The sequence below is a fragment of the Rhinolophus ferrumequinum genome, chromosome 12 (assembly GCF_004115265.2).
Source record: "Rhinolophus ferrumequinum isolate MPI-CBG mRhiFer1 chromosome 12, mRhiFer1_v1.p, whole genome shotgun sequence".
In the NCBI taxonomy this organism is placed as follows: Eukaryota; Metazoa; Chordata; class Mammalia; order Chiroptera; family Rhinolophidae; genus Rhinolophus; species Rhinolophus ferrumequinum.
Genome location: NC_046295.1, coordinates 12791897 through 12813907, shown reverse-complemented (window position 1 = coordinate 12813907; position 22011 = coordinate 12791897). Strand labels below are relative to the sequence as shown.

Sequence of the window (22011 nt, the reverse complement as noted above, 5' to 3'; positions counted from 1 at the left end):
TTTGGAATATTTGAGACAAGAAAGTCTTCAAATATTATAAAATATGAGAAAACAGATTTTAAATTACTTTAAGAAAGTAAATGGAACAAAGTTTCTTAAGGATAAAATAGAAAAAATGGAGGGAAAATGCACAGGTATGAAACTGAGGGATACTGATCTCCCTTGTCTTCATTTACGGAGCTGTAGCATGGAGCCGCAGTGCTCATGAAAAGAAGAGAACAGAGTTGACAGAAGGTGTGGGGACAGAGCCCCAAAAAGCAGTTTCCAGGCTCTTGGCCTCACATAGAAAGGTGCTGGCTCGGGTAGTAAATGGCCGTCGACTATGATCAAATGGCCATCAGCTGTGGCTAGTTGGCCGTCAGCTGTAACCAGTGAGCCATTGGCCACGAATATAACTGCCATGGCTAAGCTAGCAGAAAAATGGGGGCTAGCAAGAAGACGGTGGCTGAGTCTGCAAGCGGTGCAGTGAGGGTTGAGAATTGTGTTGCTCCTGGTTCCTGTGTCTCCAACCCAGCCGCCAGTGACAGTATAGTGGTGTGACTCCTCTACCTATGGCTCCGTGGGTGTTCCTTTTTGGCCTCACCATGTCCTGCGTTCTTATGTGGGGAGCGGGACCAGAGACCCCGCACGGCAGAAGGTCTCTTTAACAGAGTCATGAAGGCACACGTGAGGCTAGCATATTTTCCAGGAACAAGCGGCATAACTTAGTGTCTGCTCTAACACCACACAGAAAAATGGAAACGGCACTTTCAGACTGCTGATTCTACCACAGGGAACTCAGCAGTGAACTAGGAAAAGATCACAGGTTCTGACAGCTGATTGGTGAATTAATTAGGTGTTGCATTTTTTTAAATGCCATTGTGAATTACATGTGGAACACACATTCAGAGTCATAAAGAGATTTTAAGGAACCTAGGTGTCACGCAACAGTAAGGCAAAATGTAATCACAATCCTGAGGGAAGCCCAATGCAAATAGGTTTGCTACAGCCATGCTGAGATTAATCTTACATATCTCCCTTTCTGAGAGGAAAATTTAGACTGTGTGGTATAAATTATGTAAACTCCTAGTGAAAGGAAAGGCGTGGATGCCTTTTTATTGCCCTTTCTCAAGTTTTCTTGATACAGACTTCACACTTACAAACTTTTTACTTATCTCTAAAGTCATTCCTCCTTACAGAACCTATCAAGTGACGGAAGATTTTGAAGACAGAGCATCAAAAGGACCATTTTTCAATCTGCAATGCCCACGTCCCAGTCACTGCTACGTATAGTCTCTCAAGAAATATTCTTTTGTTGTAGGCCTTTGTGCTAAGTACATGTTGTTTTGTAATGTATTTGTCAGCTGTGTGATCTTGAGCAAGTTATTGAATGTCTTCAGACCTCAGTATCTTCATCTGCAAAATGGGCATTATGATAACATTCACTTCATAGGGATGTTATGAAGATTAAGTAAATATTGTCACGTGCTTAAAGAAGTGCCTGGCATATGACAAGTGTTATAAAAGCTGCTGCGTGAATATTAATACAAAATGACGTTCTCCCATTGCCATGAGATCCATCACCATTTAAACCATCAATCACTCAACGGACAAAGGTTTTGATTTCCAACATTCTAAATGAAATGGCTCTTCCCTCAGAAAACACATCTTTCACAGAGTTGAAGTACAAAAATACTAACAGAGCTTCACATATCAAGAATAGGAGTGTGAAGTTTCACAGATTTGCTATGTTTTCCTATTATGTTCTGTAACTGGGAGAATAAGGAGATAAATGTAGAGCTTATGCTGCAAGCAAGTTGAGGTGCAGGTGTGTTGAGATTAGCTATCCCCCTGCCCTGTGGGAATGGCACATAGCAAATGCAAACCGATTCAAAACAATTCAGCTCTTACTTTGAGCAAAGCACTGGGAAAGGCCATGGAGATACTGTGAATCTAACACCAAAATAAGCTCCTCACCTTCAAGTCTCCAAAATCTCTATTAATAATATATTAATCTCTTCCAATAAAACTCTGATCACTGAAAGTACATATGGGTATAGAAAGAACACATACAACTTTGTTAAAGGTTATTCTTAACTTCAGTTCCCTTTCCTTCCTCTGTCTGCTATGTGCTGAAATAACCGTTGAGTCATAAAAGGATCAACGGCTATGCTTGTCTGTACTGTTTCCTCATGTACACAAACACAATAGGTGCTCGATACATGCGTGTTTGGGTACTCCAAGAACTGTGGCGGAAAAAGAGCTGCTTCTCGGGAAATTCGTGAGTATTGACAACAGCTAACATTTACCAAGAAAATGCGCTAATATATTAAGTGATTATCATGTTTAATCTTCAAAACACCACTGCAACTTAAGTGCTGACAAGAAAAATGAGGTGGCATCCTGGCCAAATCTACCCTTGATCCAAGTAAAAGCGACAGGGTCCACACTCAGGCTGATCCCAGAGCAGTTAGGCTTCACTACCATTTATGCCTTTAGCTTCTGTTCAATTGCCAGACACGTGCACCAGATTTAGTTCCGAGCTTCCTAGTGCCCTACACACACACACACACACACACACACACACACACACACACGCACGCGCACAAAGCTACTGCATGATTCAGTGGAATCATCAAAGTTTAGTATGTTGCCACAAGAAGCTCTGCTATTTGGAGTGCTGACACTGAAGGGAAGCACGCCCCATGGTCTCCTCAATGAGGAAACTTTAGAAAGGATGCAGAAAAACCACACCATGAATAACATTACCCAGTAAATGCAATCCTGGGCTTCCAGCATCTCAAACACAAATCACCGTAAGTCGATTGCATTGATAAAAGCTGTGGTTCAGTGAAAACACTTCTACAGAGTAAATACAAAGATTATAATAGTCTTGTTGAATCCACTGATACAATTTAAGGTATATAAATGAATGAAAGGGATTCATATCATCAGCCAGTCCTCCGTTAATGTTATGTTGTGTTACTACTTTGCGGATTAACACTGGCTGGCAGAAATTGTGATGTACGAAGTTCAGACAATTAAGTTCACGAACTCAACCTAGAAAAACCGCTGCATACCTCATTGCTGAATATCACTAAGGTCATCTTCAAAGTACTCCCCTTGGGAGGCTATGCACCAACGCCAGTGCCTAGTCTAACCTTCAAAGCAGTTTTGGAACTCCTTTTCTGTAATGGCCATCAGAGCTGTTGTCATATCACCCTTGATGTCCTGAATGTCATCAATATGTCTTCCTCTCAATATTGCCTTTATCTTCGGGTAAAAAAAAGAAGTCATTGGGGGGCAGATCAGATGAGCAGGGAGGGTGTTCCAATGCAGTTATTTACTGGCTAAAAACTCCCTCACAGACAGTGCCACATGAGCTGGTGCATTGTCGTGATGCAAGAGCGAAAAGTTCAGGTTGTCCAACTTTTTCCCGCAGCCTTTTCAGCACTTCCAAATAGTAAATTTGTTTAACTGCTTCTCCAGTTGGTAGAAATTCATAATGAATAATCCCTGTGATATCAAAAAAGGTTAGGAACTTCACTGCAGCAAGTTTGCGAACTTAATTGTCATACCTCGTACTGTATGGTAAGTCACAGACCACAAATATTTGCTATTACGAAGTAAGGACATAGTCATAGGTTTAAAAATATTCATATTTTTGGCATCTTCTCAGAAGCTGAGATGCCTAACCAGAATACATATCTGAAGAGGCCACCATTGCAGAGAAGTACATTATACTATGTAGAGAAGTACAAAAGAGAATATCTATAGCCTGCGTCTAGACTTTTCTCAGAAAAAAAAAAACTCTGGTTTTATCCAACACATGAACAGCAGTCTGATTGAAAGAACAGCATCTTATTCCAATCACAATACTAAACCATTAAAAATAACAAGTAAAATATTTAACTTTAATCTATGCTGTAAAATGCACTCCTAGGTAACTGAATAATTGTTGGCACTAATTCCAGGTCAGTTAAATGGCAAAGCATATGGTCTGTAATAGCTGACTGTAAGTCATTCTTCTTACTGTCATTATTACATACGCCTCAATGACAACATCATATCCTGAGCAGCACTTTTATCATCCTCTTTTCAAAGGCTCGCACACTAAGCCCAGACACCTCAAATAGTTTACCAAAGTGACAGATGCAGTGAGTGTGAACCCACTGCAGGGATGCTGGCACTCCTGGGACTGTAACTACTAAAACTTTCTGCCTCACTTTTGGCAACTTATGTGAGATGGATGAAACTCATAGCTTTTCAAATGCAAAGTGTCACCTTTTCAGACAATGGTTGATCCATGAATCCTTGGTGAGAAGCAGCTGGCCAGCCAGCCACACCAGGGAACATCTTTAGAGACAGGACTCAACCCTTTATGCAACAGCAGCCCATTCTGTTTGGGGAGAAATTCTAATTTTTACATTTTTTTTTGTTTGTTTTTTCGTTTACTTAACCTAAACCCATATAATACTATTTTTAAATTCTTTCCCATATTAGATCATATTACACCCAATTGTCCCACGAACACTTCTTGAGTCACAGCTATAAAAGTCTAGCCTCCCTTCCATTTGACAGTGATTCAGATATGTACAGAGAATGGCCATCATCTTTAGTACTTGCAAGTCCTATCTTCTCAAAACAAGGCATAGCTCATTCATTCAAATCTTCAAATTTCCACATGAGCATGTTTTCTCTGGGCCGTTATCCTTGTATGGATGCCCTTCAACTTATAGACTCAGCTCCCAGTTTGGGCCGTGTTCTGTTCAGAGCACTGACCTCGTACTTCACAGCCCTTTCTTTGTGCCGTGCACCTATGTTAATGTCATTCACATTCTAATTGCATGTTGGTCTTCCCACTGGTGGTGACATTTACCTTTTAAAGTTGAATCGGTGATTCTATGCACAACACAAAATGTCTCTGCTATACTCACACAAATGTATCTCACTCTTTACTAATACAGATTTAAAAAAAAAAATCTGATGGCTTTAGAATGGAGAAAATAATTTGTAAAACTTCACCAAAGGTTTTCAGGCAATAAAGCTGAGCAATGAGACATAGGTAAATAGATCAGTACCTGTGGGGATTGCAGGGGGCTACGTTAAAATCTCCCTTTGCCATTTTGGATGGAGACTTGACCACATGGGCAAAAGAGAAAGAAGCCAGTGTTGCGAGAAGAAGGGGTTGAAAGTGGAAGTGGAAATGAGTGTAATTGTCAGAAGAAGAACCTAGAGGATACATGACCTTTTCCTTCACCCTGCTTATTTATGTGCTTTAAATTTTTGTTAAAATGAAAGTTCTCAGTGCAAACTTCCATATGGCTAGGATGTTTTTAAAAATCATATCAAAATCAAATGAAATGTTAATTTTCAAACAACCTCTAGTCATTTAATAAATTAGTAGTGTGTTTCATTTCTTGTAGGTAAAAATAAAATCACCTCCTGTCAAGGTACAGGAGCTATTGGAATACAGGCGCTATTCTTTGGGTTCACAATCAGGAATAGACTGTAGGACTGCACATAGATTCAAGCAGGGAAAAAAAAAAGAGGATAATTTATCAGGATTATTTAAACTGGCGAAAGGAACTATAAAAGAATATACTAAGAAATGTTCAAAGAAGCAATTATACTTCACAGTGTCTTCAAATCACATCAAATTGATCAGATTTTAAGTGCCACTAAATGTTCTTTTTGATTGGAAGAGCCCTTTGATTGATAGTTTTGTGCTGTGCAAATGAGCAGTTTCTCCTAATTCCCTTCACATGACAATTATTCCATTCTTTCCCTATTATCTCATCCAAGTTAACATAATGGAGAGCCTTGTAAAATGTGAGCCATATGCCTCATCATACCGTTCATAATTTAAATTTTATCATGATGCTTTTATTTAAAAACAATCTGACCAATTCAATATATTCTGTGTATATTTAATTTGTCTCCTATTTTCCTTGAAATATATTTCATTTTTTATTTACGCTTATATTTCCATGCATGGAGAGTAAGAATTTCCTTTGGACCCAAACACACTATCCTTAACTGGTGTTTGTGTGTTTGTGTGAGTGTGAGTGTGAGTGGGTGTGTGGGTGTGTGTGTGTTCACCATTTGTACTCTGGTAGACCATTTACATACTAGTCATTCCTTCCTTGCTATTATTATTTGTCTGATAGACGTGTGAAACAGTGCTGGAAACAGGCAGATTCCCTTTCTAGAATACCCATTTTTCCGAAGGAAATGTTTTTGCTTCATTTCTTGGCCTTCATGAAGTAAAAAGGGAGACAGCTCCATGTGCCTCCCGTTAGTTGCAATAATGTGGTCTTTCTTAACAGTTGCTAGCCGAGCCTTAGCTTCCTGGATACCCCTCAAATCCTAGTTCCTTTCTCCATAATTTTATGTGATGAAAAGAGAGCAGTGAGCGCAAATACTCAATTTACTCTCTAACAACTGAAAACAAAAAAGAAAACAAAAGCCTTACTTGGTAAAAGACTCCCAGCAAAGAAAAAAAAGTAGAAAAACTCATAAGAGTTTTCCCCAAAAAAGAAAGTCACCCACATCACACATACACAACCTCTGAAAGAGTATGATATGGTTACTACTCTTATAATTGCAATTTTTAAACTATGGAGTGAGTAAACGTTATGCCCTTCAGGAATAATGAAAACAAAAAAAGCCCAGAGTAACTCAGCTTCCACTTCAGATTAATAGCAATATACCTCCAATATCACTGCCCATATCATAAGTATTAATAAAGAAAAAATCTTTATTCATATGTAATGTATAACATTTGAAAAGGCTAATATTGTGTTTAAAAGGCCAACAATCACTTGACAAAGACAAAAACCAATTATAGACTATCTGAAACATATCACATGTAACATATATGATAGTTTTACAGAGAAAAATGTATAAGCCCAACAGGGGATTGTCAAGATCTCAATAACTTCCCTCAGTCACTTTGGAGCTAACAAACCAGAGGAACTACTTAATTAAAAATATGATTAAATAAAATAAAATTCACTTTCTGGTATCAAGAAATTAAGCCATGAGACAAAAAAAAGTTATTTCATTTCATCCTGAAAATACCATTAAAATAAACTTAGTATTTACCTTATGTGATAAAAAATCCATTGGACACTTTAAAGGCCAAAGCAACTCATGATGCAGCCTTCTGGTGGCACTCTTCAATTCCTATAAATAAAAAGAAGGTGAAAGAGAACATTTAGAGCAACATATATCATTGTAAAATTATGCTGATTAGCTATGAAATGTTTATTATCTCTCCACACCATTTAAGAAACCTTCCTATATATTGCTGCTACAGATTTCGCTAAATGAATAATGTAGCGATGAAAATTATGTCCTCCTGGGATTTCCAAGGCATTAAGTCGACTCCAGATTACGAAACACTACAAAAAAGAAAACCACTCCATCACATGTTACTTTGCTGAGAAAGGCTGTTGTACCGTGAGAACTACAGCTTTTGTAATTGAAATCTTCTCTTATTACGTACACATTACCAACGTAAACATTTTTTCGCCTTGACAGTGAGTTATAAGTAATAGGGGGTGTTGCTCATTGTTTAGTTTTTACTAGTGATTTCTTTACTAGATTTTAGCAAGTATTCTTACTTTATGTCCCCAGATTTTCCTGGACAAGAGTCACAAAATATGGCAAATGACAGTCATCCATTTGATAAGTTGATATGAAATATATAGGTATTTAAGTGACTTCTACTTCTGATAATATACATTATGCACAACAACAAAATAATAATAATAATAATAATAATAATAATAATGCAAACTTTCACAACCTGTCTCAATTATCTATCAAAGAAACATTTTTAACTATTATGTTACCCCACCTACTTGCTAAAAGAGAAGTAAAGTGATAGGCAAGATATATAAGTACCCTGCTGCTCTCTAATGTTACTTCTCTACGTTTATTCAATTTGGGCACAAATCTCAATGAAGCAGCACCACAGACATCTGTGCCTGCCTCCCACCACTTTTCTGAAAATCTCCAGTCCATTAGGAGGCAAAGAATATCATGGTAGGAGCAGAGATGGTAGGAGGGAGCTCCTAACTGAGAAGTATAACTTGTCAAGGCACATGTAGGAGGCAAGAACAGAAATAAAGTGCTTCCTATCCCATTGTCAGAGGGATCCTATAAGGCCATACTTTAACGGCTAGATTCAAACAAATCACATTAGCAACCAATGTTTCGGAAAGGTACCAGCAGGAACTATATATATTTAGTACATATAAATACTAAATATCTATACAGGAGACATATATTTATATACATTTATATATTATGTATATATTAGTTATAACTATCATCTATCTATCTATCTATCTATCTATCTATCTATCTATCTATCTATCTATCTTATTATTAGCTCCCTTAGAATGTGCTTCTTTGTCTCTTGTCTATTCTTAAAATTAAAACTCACTTTGAAGCAAAGGTGCTTTCTAGCCAAATAAATAAATTCTGCATGGTAATATATTCCATTACATTCTAGAAAGACATCAGAAGCTACATTTACATTAGGGAGAAACAAACTTTGAAAGAAAGTGTCAACCACATCTGATAAGAAAAGGAGTATTCTAAAGTTCAGAAGAGTGGGGCAATAGGCATAAAAATACTGAAATATCAGGAATGGCTGCATAGCATTTTATGAATTTCTGGACATACTGCAGAGCTATCCTGCTTTCTTGAAAACACATCAACTGAGAGAATGTTGTATCATCTTGTAACTCTGTATTCACAATTGTTTGCCTTATTCTCATTTTGTTATTTATAACTCTACCATAAACAACACTAAATTTTTATTGGAGGCTCACTGTGACAAATCCCGTGATAGGCATTTTCATATACGTATCTCATTTAATCAACAAGATATACATACATTGTCATACTTTGTAGACAGCTACCCATTGTCTTATATATATCTCAGCATAAAAATCCTAAATTGGAAGCTGCATGCTCCATAAAATGAAGTGCTGTTTCCAACGAATTTTTAAGTTCTACATCTTTAATTTGCTTACATGTTTTAGAATGTGTAAAGTGTTTGTTGAATAATTTAACATGTATATGGAATGTGAAAGTTATCAAACAAAATCCATCATTGTGTGACCCCACACTTGCATTTTAGCATTCTATTGGGGAGCGGGGATGATCCTGGAACCTCACAAGTCCTTTTGTTTATGATCACATTTAAGAATTAGATTTATGACAGCTTTAAGGAAGAAGAAATGTGTACTATATCTCCAACCTACGCATTTTAATTTTCTAATTTTGCTGGAAGAAGATAATTTTAACTAAGACCAAATATTGTTTGAGGGAGATGAAAAATAAGCTATGAAGGGAAAGTAAATGGTTTGAATACAAAAGAAGCATCTAGACATAAAGGACTAGAGAGACTAATTTTCTAAATTAAAAAAAAAAAACAAAACAACAACAACAAAGTAGGGAACAGATAAGGTAGTGGAAAAGAAGCTGGGGAAAATGTGTTGCTAAACCCCTAAAAGTATATGTGTCTTTGGGGTGTTTAGTCTGGTGAGAGTTGAAGGAGTACAATTGTCTAAGTAGAAATTCCTTCAGAATTTGCTGTGTTATTAATTGAACATTGGAAGAAAGAAATGCAAAGCTGTGATACCTAAAAAATAATTCAGTGGTTACAAAAATGAGGCATCGCACTCTGTACCAAACGGCAACAAGTAAGATGAAAATCCAGGCCCGGATGTGATCCTACATCTTGTGACTCATTTGTCTTAACTTGGGGAGGTTCTTTATATCGAAATTATTTGCAAACGTAGCAGGATGATATTAGTAATTGAGTAAATATTGCTCAAAGGAAGAAGAGGGAAAGTATGAAAAATCAATTTCATAAAAATTGGAGCATGTGGTTCAGTTGAACTGAGGACGAGACTCAGAGCAAAGAATTTGAGGAATTGTGCCCTCAACATTTTGACTGAGGCACATACTTTGAGATAAGCGATAATATCTAGAACACAAAAAATCAGGACTTGACGAATTTGCATTTGCAATAGTAGAGAGAAGATAGCCCGGGCACGTGTAAAAAAGAAAAAAATCTGCCCACCTGCTTAAGATGTTCAATAAAATCACACCTAAAGCAGGCAGTGTATCTAACACAATCCAATTAAAGTCAACCTGGAAAAGATTTATAAAATATACACAGACTTTTTTTTAACCTTAGGTGTACAAATATTATTTTCCCCCCAAAATCACATGATCAGTTACAGGCAGAAATCAAATAATATTTGCCTCTGGTTTCCAAGTAGGTTCCCTTTTCAGTACATGATAGCACCTCCCTTTTTTCTAGTGTCTTTCTACAATACAATGATTAGATATTGCAGTCGAACCCCAAATGTGTATGCAGTGCTCAGCGGACCATGATTTTAAGTGCAGCACTGAAGTAATGTGTTGATTAAAGTACACTGTACTTATCACAATCTCCAGCGTTTAGTGAGTGATTAAATGGCAGCTGCTATTGCTATATTATTATTACAAAATGAGAGAAAATATAAGTGAGAACAAGATAGTGGTGATGAGAGGAAAAAAATAGTAAAGAGGGTCGATGGACACACTGTAACAGAAATTTTAGAGGAATTAATATTTTAAAAAGAAAACCAGAGCTGACTGAATACTCTTTCAAACAAGTGATTTTAACTTCAAGGTTAGAAATATGCAAGTGGAATTTATAAAAGAATAACTGTTGTTTTATTTACCTCTTTAGATAATGAGGATAATAATATCCATGGATAAGCAATATTTTAAAACTGATTCAAACTGTAAGTATATCTGTTAGTTTTATGGTGGCATGCTAGGGAGTATTTGAAAACAAAGGAAAAAAGAGTATCAGTCTTGCTGGAGTTTCCATAATATTTTAGAGAGAAAAATCCATACCTACACTGTGACTATTCCTAGGTATGAATACCCTCTAGTTATGTATTTATGTCTCTATCTTTACAAGAGTTTAGGAGAAAATCCCTGGTTTAAATAAAAGGGTAGATATTTTTACCTTTCTTCTTTTTTCTTTCCACAGCATTTTCTACTGATTTCTATACTTTATTTCAAAGTGGTAGAGAGATGAAAAGGCTTTTTTTTTTTTTTCCCAGAGGAATACACAGTATTATGGCATCTCCTTTTAAAAGAAAAGTAACTCTTTCACTTACTGAATTTTTTATTCGCTATTATTAATACTTAGTATACAATAGTCTGTGAGCTCTGTGCAACCTAATTCTCTATGATGCATTTAAGAACCTATATTTAAATACATTGAAAGAACCTACATAAATATTTTAAGAATACATATTTAAACATATTAAAGAACCTACTGTGAAATAAATGATGTATTTATATGTGTGTGTGTGTGTGTATAATGTATAACTCATCCGTTTGTTACTGTTGTAGCTTTCACACAAGACCACGTTGTATAGGGCATTAACACGGAGAGAAAATGAGGTTGCAGAGTTTATCACAATGAAGAGTTTTGAGCAATGAATTGCTTGGATGATCCCTTAAGACACAAAACACAGCATCACCTAAGGAGCACCCAGTGGTCCATAACCTCTGACGTGGAATTGCACCAACATGTTGGAAAGCTTAGATATGGCTGAGAGAACTGGTGTGCCCTACACTGTGTGGGGAGAGAGAGTCTCTCATACACTGAGAAGATGGAATGTTTTAAACTAGTATATGGCATCTGCGTCCTCTTCACATTACTTTCTTTAGTCATGAAATAGAAGGAATAAGTGAAATAACCTGTCTACTGTTTGCCTGGATATGACGCTTTAAAAACTTTGTTTAATTTATTTACCATACAATAAATCTTGTGAGATAGGTAGTACTGTCCCTGTACAAATACAAAACTGAAGCTTAGAAAGTGACACGGTTATTTTTTCAAGATCACAGACTTATGTGTTATATATCACTGCCTCCATAATATCAACTATAGCTTTGGCCACGGGAGTGGTTAGAACAAATGTTAAATTGAATGCAATGGTGCTTTATAAAACTTGGAACCTGTAATGAGTGCAGTTGGCGAGAACTGGATGATTTAAGTGTTTTATTACAAACATTTCAGGATTGGTAAATAAAATAAAAGTTCTGAATAAAAGCTTTCCCTTTCTTTTATTTGTTGTTTTGACTCTTGTTTGAAAGGCTGGTTATTAAAATGATATACAGTCTGTTTTCTGAATTAATGTTAAATTTTAGACTTACACTAGAATTTTTTATTAAGATTCATAAAAATATAACATCCAATATTTTAAACAAGGTGTTTTTGCATAAAGTACTACCTGCTTAATCAAAACAAATAATATTTCCAACAAATTGACATAATATAAATGACATTTTCTGGAAACGTAAATTCATTCAACATTACTTTTCCATTAGGATAGAAAATAGATATACCATTTATTTAATCTCAATTCTAATATAACAAAGTACCTATGTAATTCTTAATTTTAATATTATAAAACAGCTAGGCTAATACTAAGAATTAAGCTAGACAATTCATTACTCTAATATAGTAAGTTAGCTGTACTATTTACTGGGGCAATAGAAGGAATATAGAGGGGAAATAGGAGAAATACTTTCACGGAGTAATTTTGAGTCTGGCATTTACTAGAAATTTTTAATATTAATGTACACATTTTTCCAAATTAAAGAAAAGCATAATGACAGTATTACTTGACTGACTTACTCTATAGAGATTCCACTTATAACATGTTGCCCTAGATGGGAAAAGAGACTCTTGAAATTACATTATACTAAATTTCATTTTAGTATGAAATGCACATCACCTGTTCTTCAGGAAAGGAAGACAGTAATAAAAAGGGGAATGTTTACGGTCCTCTATTTTAAGTTGCCTGGTTTTAAATTGCTTTGTTTGGTGGCTCCCAACAGAATGACGAGGACTTCACTTTGGATTGCTTTTGGTGGCTTACATTTCCTTTTGTTCTTGACTTTCTTAGCGGTGTACGTGGTAGAGATATCAGCATTTTTATTTGCTTTCATCTTTCAAAACCCAAGAGTGAAAGAAATATCCTGTTATCTTTTTATTAGGTCCATCAAGTTAAAAGTTTTTTGTGCTTAAACTTTTAAAAAGTTGAAATTCTACTGTGGCTACAAATTTTTGCAAGTGAAACGTATTTCAGTTTGGTCTCAAAACGTATCTTTATAAAATACTTCTCTTTGAATCACACACACACACACACACACAGTAAGACAATTTTTATGCCTTTCATACATTAACATAATTATACTTAATATGCACCAAATGCCTACCATAAGCCAGGTACTTGCTAAGTACTTTACAGCTACTTGCTCACTAAATTCTCAAAACAATCAAATGACACTATTTTTATCCCAATTGAAAGATGGAAAATTGAGGCACAGAGATATTAACTAGTCACGTAATTAACAGACTTGGAATTTAAACCAAGGAAGCATAACTCCGGTGCTTGAGCTATTAACAACAATGCAATACTACCTCTGATGAAAAGATAGTAATAATGGCATTCTGATAAGAGTACACATGAAAATCTTCCTTTACCACCTTACCCACACTTAAATCAAAGCTATCAAACCACAGAAGTAGATGTAGGGTGGCAGAAATAGTTTAGTTAATAATAACAGAGCTGAATTAGTTCACCACATAATGTCTGGTAGAGTACCAAACACAGAAAACCAGTCAATAAATATTTGTTGTATGAGTGAATTAACAAATAAATGATGAAATGTATGTGAGCTCTGGCGTGTCTACAAAACCCGCCGGAAGTGCCAGCTCCAAACACAGTAACCAAGCGGCCCAGTCTGGACGCAGTAAGCGCCCCAGTCTGGATGCAGTCCACACCTTCCCTGAGGCCACACCACCCCTTCCTCACCTTCATCTCCACCTTCCAGGACTCTCCCATAGTCTCCTGAGCTTTAGTAACCTGTGTTCCATTTACAGCTGCCTAAATTTATATTCATTAGGTTCTTGTTCTATGCTATGGTGCTTCCAATAGTACATAGCTTAGGCGGAGCTAAATAAATCCTCACAGAAGGAATCAGTTGAAGCAATGCATGAATCTATGAATGCAGAGAATAAAAAACTTAATAAAGAAAACAATATGGATCAACCATTTAATAAATTAACTGAAAATGTGATTCCAGTTAATATTGGGACATTTTAACTGAGGCTTTTGAGAGAAATACCATGATTCAGCATAATAATCCTAGCGTGAGAACATAAGGCAGTAATACCATAAATCAGAAATCCAAACCCAGAAGCCACTGTCGTTGTCCCGGGTTCCTCCTCTCTCACCTCCTCAAGTGCACCCTGAATCCATGTATGTGCGATCACCTTTACTGCCACCCTGCAGTCGGCGCCATTATCTGTCTCCTGGATGACTCTCATGGCCTCCTATCTAGTCTTTCTACTTATGCGCTTGGCCTTCCAATCCATTCTCTTTATTCTAGAATTATCTTAAAATATCAACGGGATCATGTCTCTCTATAAGTGACTTCCCTTTGTACTTTGGAGATTTTTACATTTATTTTTCTTCCCATATGCATTCTCATTCTCTCTCTCTCTCTCTCTCTCTCTCTCTCTCTCTCTCTCTCTGTCTCTCTCGCCAAACTTCACTTCTCCAGTCCTACATCCTGGCGTTGTCTCCCTCATGCTCAGTCTCGATCTGTGCTGAGAGCTTGGCCACATTTCAGCGTCCTTACGTGCACTACTCCTCTATTAGAGCCATCTTCTTCCTACTCTTCCCCTTGCCTTTTCATTTTCACATTAGGTTTCAGCTTAAATGTCACTTCCAAATGAATACCTCATTCTCAATGGAGTGCCCACTGATATGGCTTCCTCAACTTTTCCTCCTCCCTGTCATTTCCCATAATAATGCAATTGTTTTGAGCTCAAGATTTGTGTTGAGCACAACACTGGACAAGCTGTTTATCCTCGCTATGCCCCAGTTTCCTTATTTATAATATGAGACACAATCTTATTTAGCTAAAAGGATGGTTATGAGAACTAGTAAGTGAGTTAATATGTGTAAGCACTCAGAACAGTGTCTGACACATCAGGAATATATGTGAGCTATTATCACTCAGTGAAATTTTATTTCTCCACATACTCATTTGATATTTTGCCTTTCTCATAAACATGCAAATTCAAGGTGAGCAAGAATGATAGTTATATCCTTACACCACAGACTTGGAGCTTCTAATAGTACATAGCTTAGGAAGAGCTAAATAAATACTTATAGAACGAATAAGTTGAATCAATGCATGAATCAATGAATGCGGAGAATAAAAAACTTTAAAAAAGGGACAATAATATGGATCAAACATCTTTGGGCAGGTGGGTCTTTAATATTCAAAAACTTATACAACATTGACCTGGAGATAATATGCAGCAGCATCTTTCACTTGTTCAGAAAGTTGACTGGACATAAAGAAAATATTAATATTGTACCCATTCAACTGTTCTCAATTCAAAGGTATTTGAGAATTAACTAAAAGCACCAGAAACAATTCTTGGGAGGTTGTTTCATCCCCATCCATTTCTGTCATTGTTGGGCATTAATGAATACAAAAACTTTGGTAGCTCTCAGGAAAATGTTCTGAGTTTTAAAAAAACCATTTCACGATTATCAAAGCTACAATACAGTTCCTAGAATGAGACTCTACTCCAAGAAAATCTCAAAACCCAGTTTCTCACATCCTCTAACTTTGATTCTGATCTCCTTGAATTGTTGTTTTAAACTTCTTAATGCATAATCAACAAAGACATCCTGTTAATACATTTCAGAAAATGACTGCTATGCTACTCTTAAAAAAAGATGATGTAAGACCCCCATAGCAAAAAATGATGTTAGATACCTCATGTTTGTAACTGTTACAATATCCATTTAACCATAGATTTGGGGATAAAAGTATAAAAGGAAAATGTGCATATCAAGTCCTCTTGAGTTGCTTTCTTCTGCTTTCTCAGAAATAGTCAATTGGTCCTTTAATATCTTATTATTAACAACTCATCTTGGCAAACACTCTTCAGACAGTGTTTGTATTTAATCTTAGTTTCCTTCTGAAACACCAGAGCAGAAGTATCACTGTGTATTACTTAAGAACTGGACCTGTGGAGTCAATTTGAACCATAATCAATCCTAGTTTTTTCTGACACAAATAGTGTTCCTTTTATAAGATATTGAAAAATATATTGAACAATATTGTTCAACAATTCATTTATTCACTATACATTTATTGAAGAAATGCTCTGGGAGGGGACTGAGACTGAAGAGAAAAACAAGGCAAGTTATTGCCCTGGAAAAATCATAGATCACAAACTCTGCTGTATCAGATACACAAAAAAGTCTTCTTTATATTGTCTGGCATACCTAAATTGTATGTAGGAGACTCCTAGTGATGTCTAGCTGTGTGTCAGATACCGTAAAACTTGTCTATTAATGAGCTCATGAGATAGGTGCTGTGATTCTCATGTGCAGAAAAGGAGCGCCCTGAGCTCAGAATTCAATAGCCGATCTCCCTACTTTATTTAACTAATAAGTAACCAAGTGCAGTTTCAACCTTGTACTTTTTTATTCGAAAACCCAAGCGTTTTTGACTCAGCCTGTCTTTCTTTAAAATTCCAGCCTGCCTTTCTCTAAAATTCCTGACAAAGTTGATGGAAGACTAGGAACCAGAAGACCATGGGGAACAGCTCCTTTTAACTTCTTCCTCTGGGAAAGGAGCAAGAGAGCCCAATCCAACCCCAACCAGTGGTGTTCTCACAACAGGCATTCCAACGAACTCTTCAAAGTCTCTGTATCTCATCACCACTGCCTCAGCCCTTTCACAGAGGCCGATAGAGAAGAAAGGGAAGTGGGAAATTAAAAAAAAAAAAAAGAGAGAGAGAGAGAGAGCAAGAAGGAGAGAGGGATATAGAGAATGTCTGCATAAGGAAAGGGATGTCTGGCTGCTGGAGCTGATGATCCACTTAGAGAGCCAAACCTACACTGGATGAATCAACTCCCGAGCCAGAGTCACATCTCTGCAGAGGCACCGTATTTACCCAAAATGTGTTCCTTTCACTATAATAGCTTAGCCTAAGTAGTATCTGAAGAATTTGAAAGAAAAATCTACAGAGATTAGGAAGTAGAGTGTTAACTCGAGAGAAATAGGCTCAGTGAAAATGTATGACTCCGTCATTTATAAAATAATTGTCGTCCAGAAGGATCCATAAAATAGTCTGATCTCAAATTATATTTGAATCTCTGCGGAAGTAGAGATCCAGAGGAACTGAGTAACTTGCTGATAGCAAGCTGAGCTGGGAATAGAACCTAGGTCTCCAGATCCCACAGTGAGTGTTCTCGGAGTTATCTCATCCTCAGAGGCCACTGTTGCCAAAGCTTGAGTGTTATGGTCAGGTTTCTATTCAGCTCTTTCCTGGGACAGCAGATCCCTGAGCGTGATGCTACCCAGGAAAGGAGATGCAACCCTTTTTAAGAAATGGGCCTGTGAACTCATGACGGGCTCTCTCAATGATGCTGCTCAGTTGTCGGAACACTGGGACGACACTGCAACCCTGGAGACGACTTCAGAGCAGAGAGAAAGGGGCTCAGGGAACCACACTAACCTTTCCTGAACCTGTTTCATATTTTCTGGACTGTGTCTTATTGGCACATCAGTGGGTTTATCAAATCTTTGCTTTACATTTTTACTTCTTACAAAGTAATCTATTAATGAAAGAGTCATAACCAAATTCTAGATTCAATTTTTCTAGGTCATCTTTTAGGCTTTGTACATAGTTTTTCTTATTACAGGATATTGCTTAGGGATCTTCAGGAGGTTTTAATGTACTTTCCTGAAACTTTTCTTTATATCTCTATTCATTTTGCCAAATACTTTTATAAGACGGTTTCACTACGATGGATATATTTCTATAGTTCTGAGAGTATATTTTGTTTCTCAGCAATATAATTTGAAATTAATAAAAGCCTTAGGGAAATGTTGGTCATTCTAAATACATCACCATATGTTTAAAACCATTTGTAAAGATTTATGGAACTATATTAATTATGATGACTGACAAGTTAGATTATTTTAAATATATTCAATAGGAATTCATGCAGAATAAATAATAGGAATAATTTTATATTAAAACTTAATTATAGAAACCTGATTCTGTTTCTATGGCAGATCGATGTTTATTATTGAAAAAACACATTGATTGAAAATAAATTCAATTTCAAGCCAAGCTACAGTGAAATATCTTTAAATTAAGGGTAGCTCTACACATATTCTCTGATGTAAATTATGCAGTTAATTGGTAGAGTGATAAAAATTAGAGAAGAGCTACAAAGAATGAATTTTGCATATTCCCACCTTCCCCTGTCCTGAGATAATAACAGAAAGAACCCAATCCTATCGCTAAATATCCTATAATCTATTTCTGGTATTTTTCTTTTGTAAATAATAATTACATTTTGGCTTTTTTTCAATTCTGAAATTGGAAAAGACCTAGATACAGTAGTTATTCAAACCCAAGGATATAGGCAAGACTGAATTCAAAAGTTCTGAATGCCTGTTGCCTTAGTTTTAAAAATGGTCTTCTGAAAAAGTCTCTGGTGTGCTCCAGTAGTTATAGCATTTATTTATATATTTCCGAATGTTACACCCCAAACCTTGCCCACTGCCTTACCAAAACTTCATATTAAATAACTGTGCTATTGCAGTGTTTTACTGCTAGTAAATGATCAAAGGACTGAAAGGAATTTCTGAAGCCATATAAGCCCTCTCCAAGCTACAGGCAATCACCACCAAGCAAGACGAATGAGCCTACCTGAATGTGTACCCAGCTTTTGTGCCAGCCCTGTCCTGCGAACTACATACTGATCCCTAGTTTGGCACATCTTTGATATCTGTCTGGTTTTGCACTGTGATCCTTCTATTAAAAAATGACCTTTCACTGGTTTTTTATGGAAAGAGCATAATAATAATTTTTTTTTTTTTTTTACAAATTTCCCTAAGTTTCATCCTTAAGTCAAGCTTTCTAAGCCCCTTATCCCACGCAATCAGAATATTGCCCATTCCGTCCTCTGTTCTCCCAAGCAATCGGAAGCATGCCTCTATTATCACACTTACCACATTGTAATTATTTATTTAGATAATATTGAACTATTAATCACAAATTAGAACTTCCTATGCTTCTACCCCAGTGCCCACCATATAACCAGGGCTCAATAATTGTTTGCTGCTGAAATAATCCTGTTTATAATGTATCTACAGAACCAAAATGAAAAATCTGATGTAGAATGCCATCAAGCTTTATCAAGAAAGTTTTGTCATTCACTCATTCAGCATCTGCTACGTGGCAAGCATGTCTCAGTCCTCTGTGCTTTCTGTAGAGACAGCCTGAGGAAAACTAAGAGTCTAGTCCATGGTTGACACTCATCAAATGTTACTGTATTTCCTTTTGTCCTTCCTTTTCCCTCTTTCTGCAGCCACTTCTCACATAAGGTCAAATAATATATTTGTACTCTTATTCTTTAAATTCACATAAGGATTTATTAAACTGTTGCTTCTCTTCTTTCAATTTTTTGGCCTTTACATTTTAAACCAATTTCTGTATCCCTTTCTTGTAGGACTCTTTTATGCATAGAACAAATGAAAAATACCTACTCGTAGTCTACACCAAGTTCTTAAAAGGTTATTGTTTTCATTCTTACATCATTATTTTTAATCTGGCTCTTCATTTCAAATATCATTTCCCCCCGTCTGGTTATTCCAAGTTCTCCAGTGTAAAAGGGACAAGACTCTCATGAAGTAATTCACAGGGATATGCAAGTGACAGAAGTGTGACTCTTCGCAAGTGAATTTTTTTTAATGGGGCATCAGCTATTAGTAATCAAAGGACATGAATCCCTGATAGAAAATGTCAGAGTCCATGGCACCTGGTGGAGGAGAGCTAGAAGGCGGAGGCACAGTGGTTCACAGAAACCTGAGAGTCAGACAGACCTGAGATTGAATCTCAACTCTACCACTTAACCAGCTGTGTAATTTTGGCAAGTTGTTTAACCTCTGAGATTCATAAAGTCTTCAATTTCAAAGGAGGAATTCTGCTATAAAATAGGCATTAATTTATACAAATTCAAAAAGCAAATTCAAAAAGCACAGTGGTTTGTAAATAGTTAAGTACTCAATTGGCAGCTTTATTTATTAGTTACCATTATGATAACATTTTAAAAAATCCTAGTTGCCATTAAATACATTTATGCTTTTATAATATTATGCAGGATAGAGTTACTTATGAGAAAAATCTGTTATTTTGATGTTCCATTGGGGTTTTTTCATTTTAAATCGATTAAATTTCTATGGTTTTGGAATCATATTATATCACATCTCTCTAGTAATTGGCCCTCACATAGACCTTTCATTTTTTCTAAGTTTTAGTCATTTTGGAGAATGACTCCCTCATCTGGAGGTGCTCCCTAGAACCCCTCAAAGTGAATTTTAGATTTTCCTCTTTAGTTATAGTCTGCACTAGAGATCATAAAGATGCCTGACAGATGTGGTAACAAATCGTCTGGCTATTTATTTTTACGTTGTGTGAGTGTGTATGTAAGTCTGTGGGAGTGTGGGAGTGTGTGTGTGTGTGTGTGTGTGTGTGTGTGTGTGTGTGTGTTTGTAAGTCTACACATACAGATTACCTTACCATGCCTTAAATTCTGTTATGAACACTCACTTGAACCATTACCTGTAGAGTCAGTCATGCCTGCATTCTAGAATTCATCAACCTGGGTGCTGTGTGGCTTCAAAACAGTTTTATCTATGTGCACACGCATGTGGTGTGAGTGTGAGGGAGGTTGGTGTAGAAAGTGAATAAATAATTAAAAGTTCTAGCAGTATGAACCGGATAGTTTGTTTTTTTAATTTATTGGGGTAACAATTGTTGGTAAAGTTACATAGATTTCAGGGGTACAATTCGGTATTACATCACGTACAAATCCCATTGTGTGTTCACCACCCAGAGTCAGTTCTCCTTCCATCACCATATATTTGATCCCCCTTACCCTCATCTCCCACCCCCCAACCCCCTTACCCTCTGGTAACCACTAAACTATTGTCTGTGTCTATGAGTTTTTGTTTCTCATTTGTTTGTCTTGTTCTTTTGTTGTTTTTGGTTTATATACCACATATCAGTGAAATCATATGGTCCTCTGCTTTTTCTATCTGACTTATTTCGCTTAGCATTATACTCTCAAGATCCATCCATGTTGTCCTATATAGGAACATTTGTGAACCAGACAGTTTTATACCAGCTTAATTTTCTTTCCTTTTCCCATTTTGTTGCACTGTGTGGAGAAGAAATGGGAAAATTAATCAGGCCCTAAGACCTGATCATTGGACAGCACATGTAAAGATCCCCAAGCCTTACATTTTCCTGATGTAATTGATGAAGACATTCTAAGTACAATGTAAGTCTCTGTGCTGAGCATAATATAATGCAAATGCTTGACCAGATGATTTTGTAGAGCAATATCCATTTTTTAAAATTAAACAACTGACATTTTCAATGCCCAAAGGCTCTGGTACTATACAGATTATTGATTAAACTGACATTTTAAAATTACTATAGTGCAAAAAAAAGCTCATTAAAATAGAAAAATAAATTTTGGGGGGGCTTTTAATAGCTGAAAAATGGCCTGAACACTAATAGTGCAAATGTTTGACTAAAGCACCAGGTGGAAATTTGTATCAATGCTCAAAGGTCCTCAAGCAAGATTTCATTTCATGGGACAGTTTTCAAACCACATAGGTATATAAGCAGCAAGCAGAACACCTGGCCTCTGATCTTGGCCAAGGCCTTTTATCTATTATGGATCTTCAACTCTTAGACCTAGTCCTGTAGTTTACTACTCTCTAAAGACAATAACAAGCTTCTAAATGAACTTCCACACCCACTGAGCCTTTTTGTCTGGTAAGTGAAGCTTGCTGGAATATTCATGGTAGCCC

General features: G+C 36.4%; 1 protein-coding gene across 1 annotated transcript in view; it reads right to left on the bottom strand.

Annotated features, from left to right (window-relative positions):
* LINGO2 (leucine rich repeat and Ig domain containing 2) overlaps positions 1-22011 on the bottom strand; it is a 1121241-nt gene that overhangs the window by 614715 nt on the left and 484515 nt on the right. The window contains exon 3 of the mRNA XM_033122203.1: positions 7087-7167. The gene's annotated coding sequence lies outside the window, so the exon portion shown is untranslated. The remainder of the gene's footprint in view (positions 1-7086; positions 7168-22011) is intronic.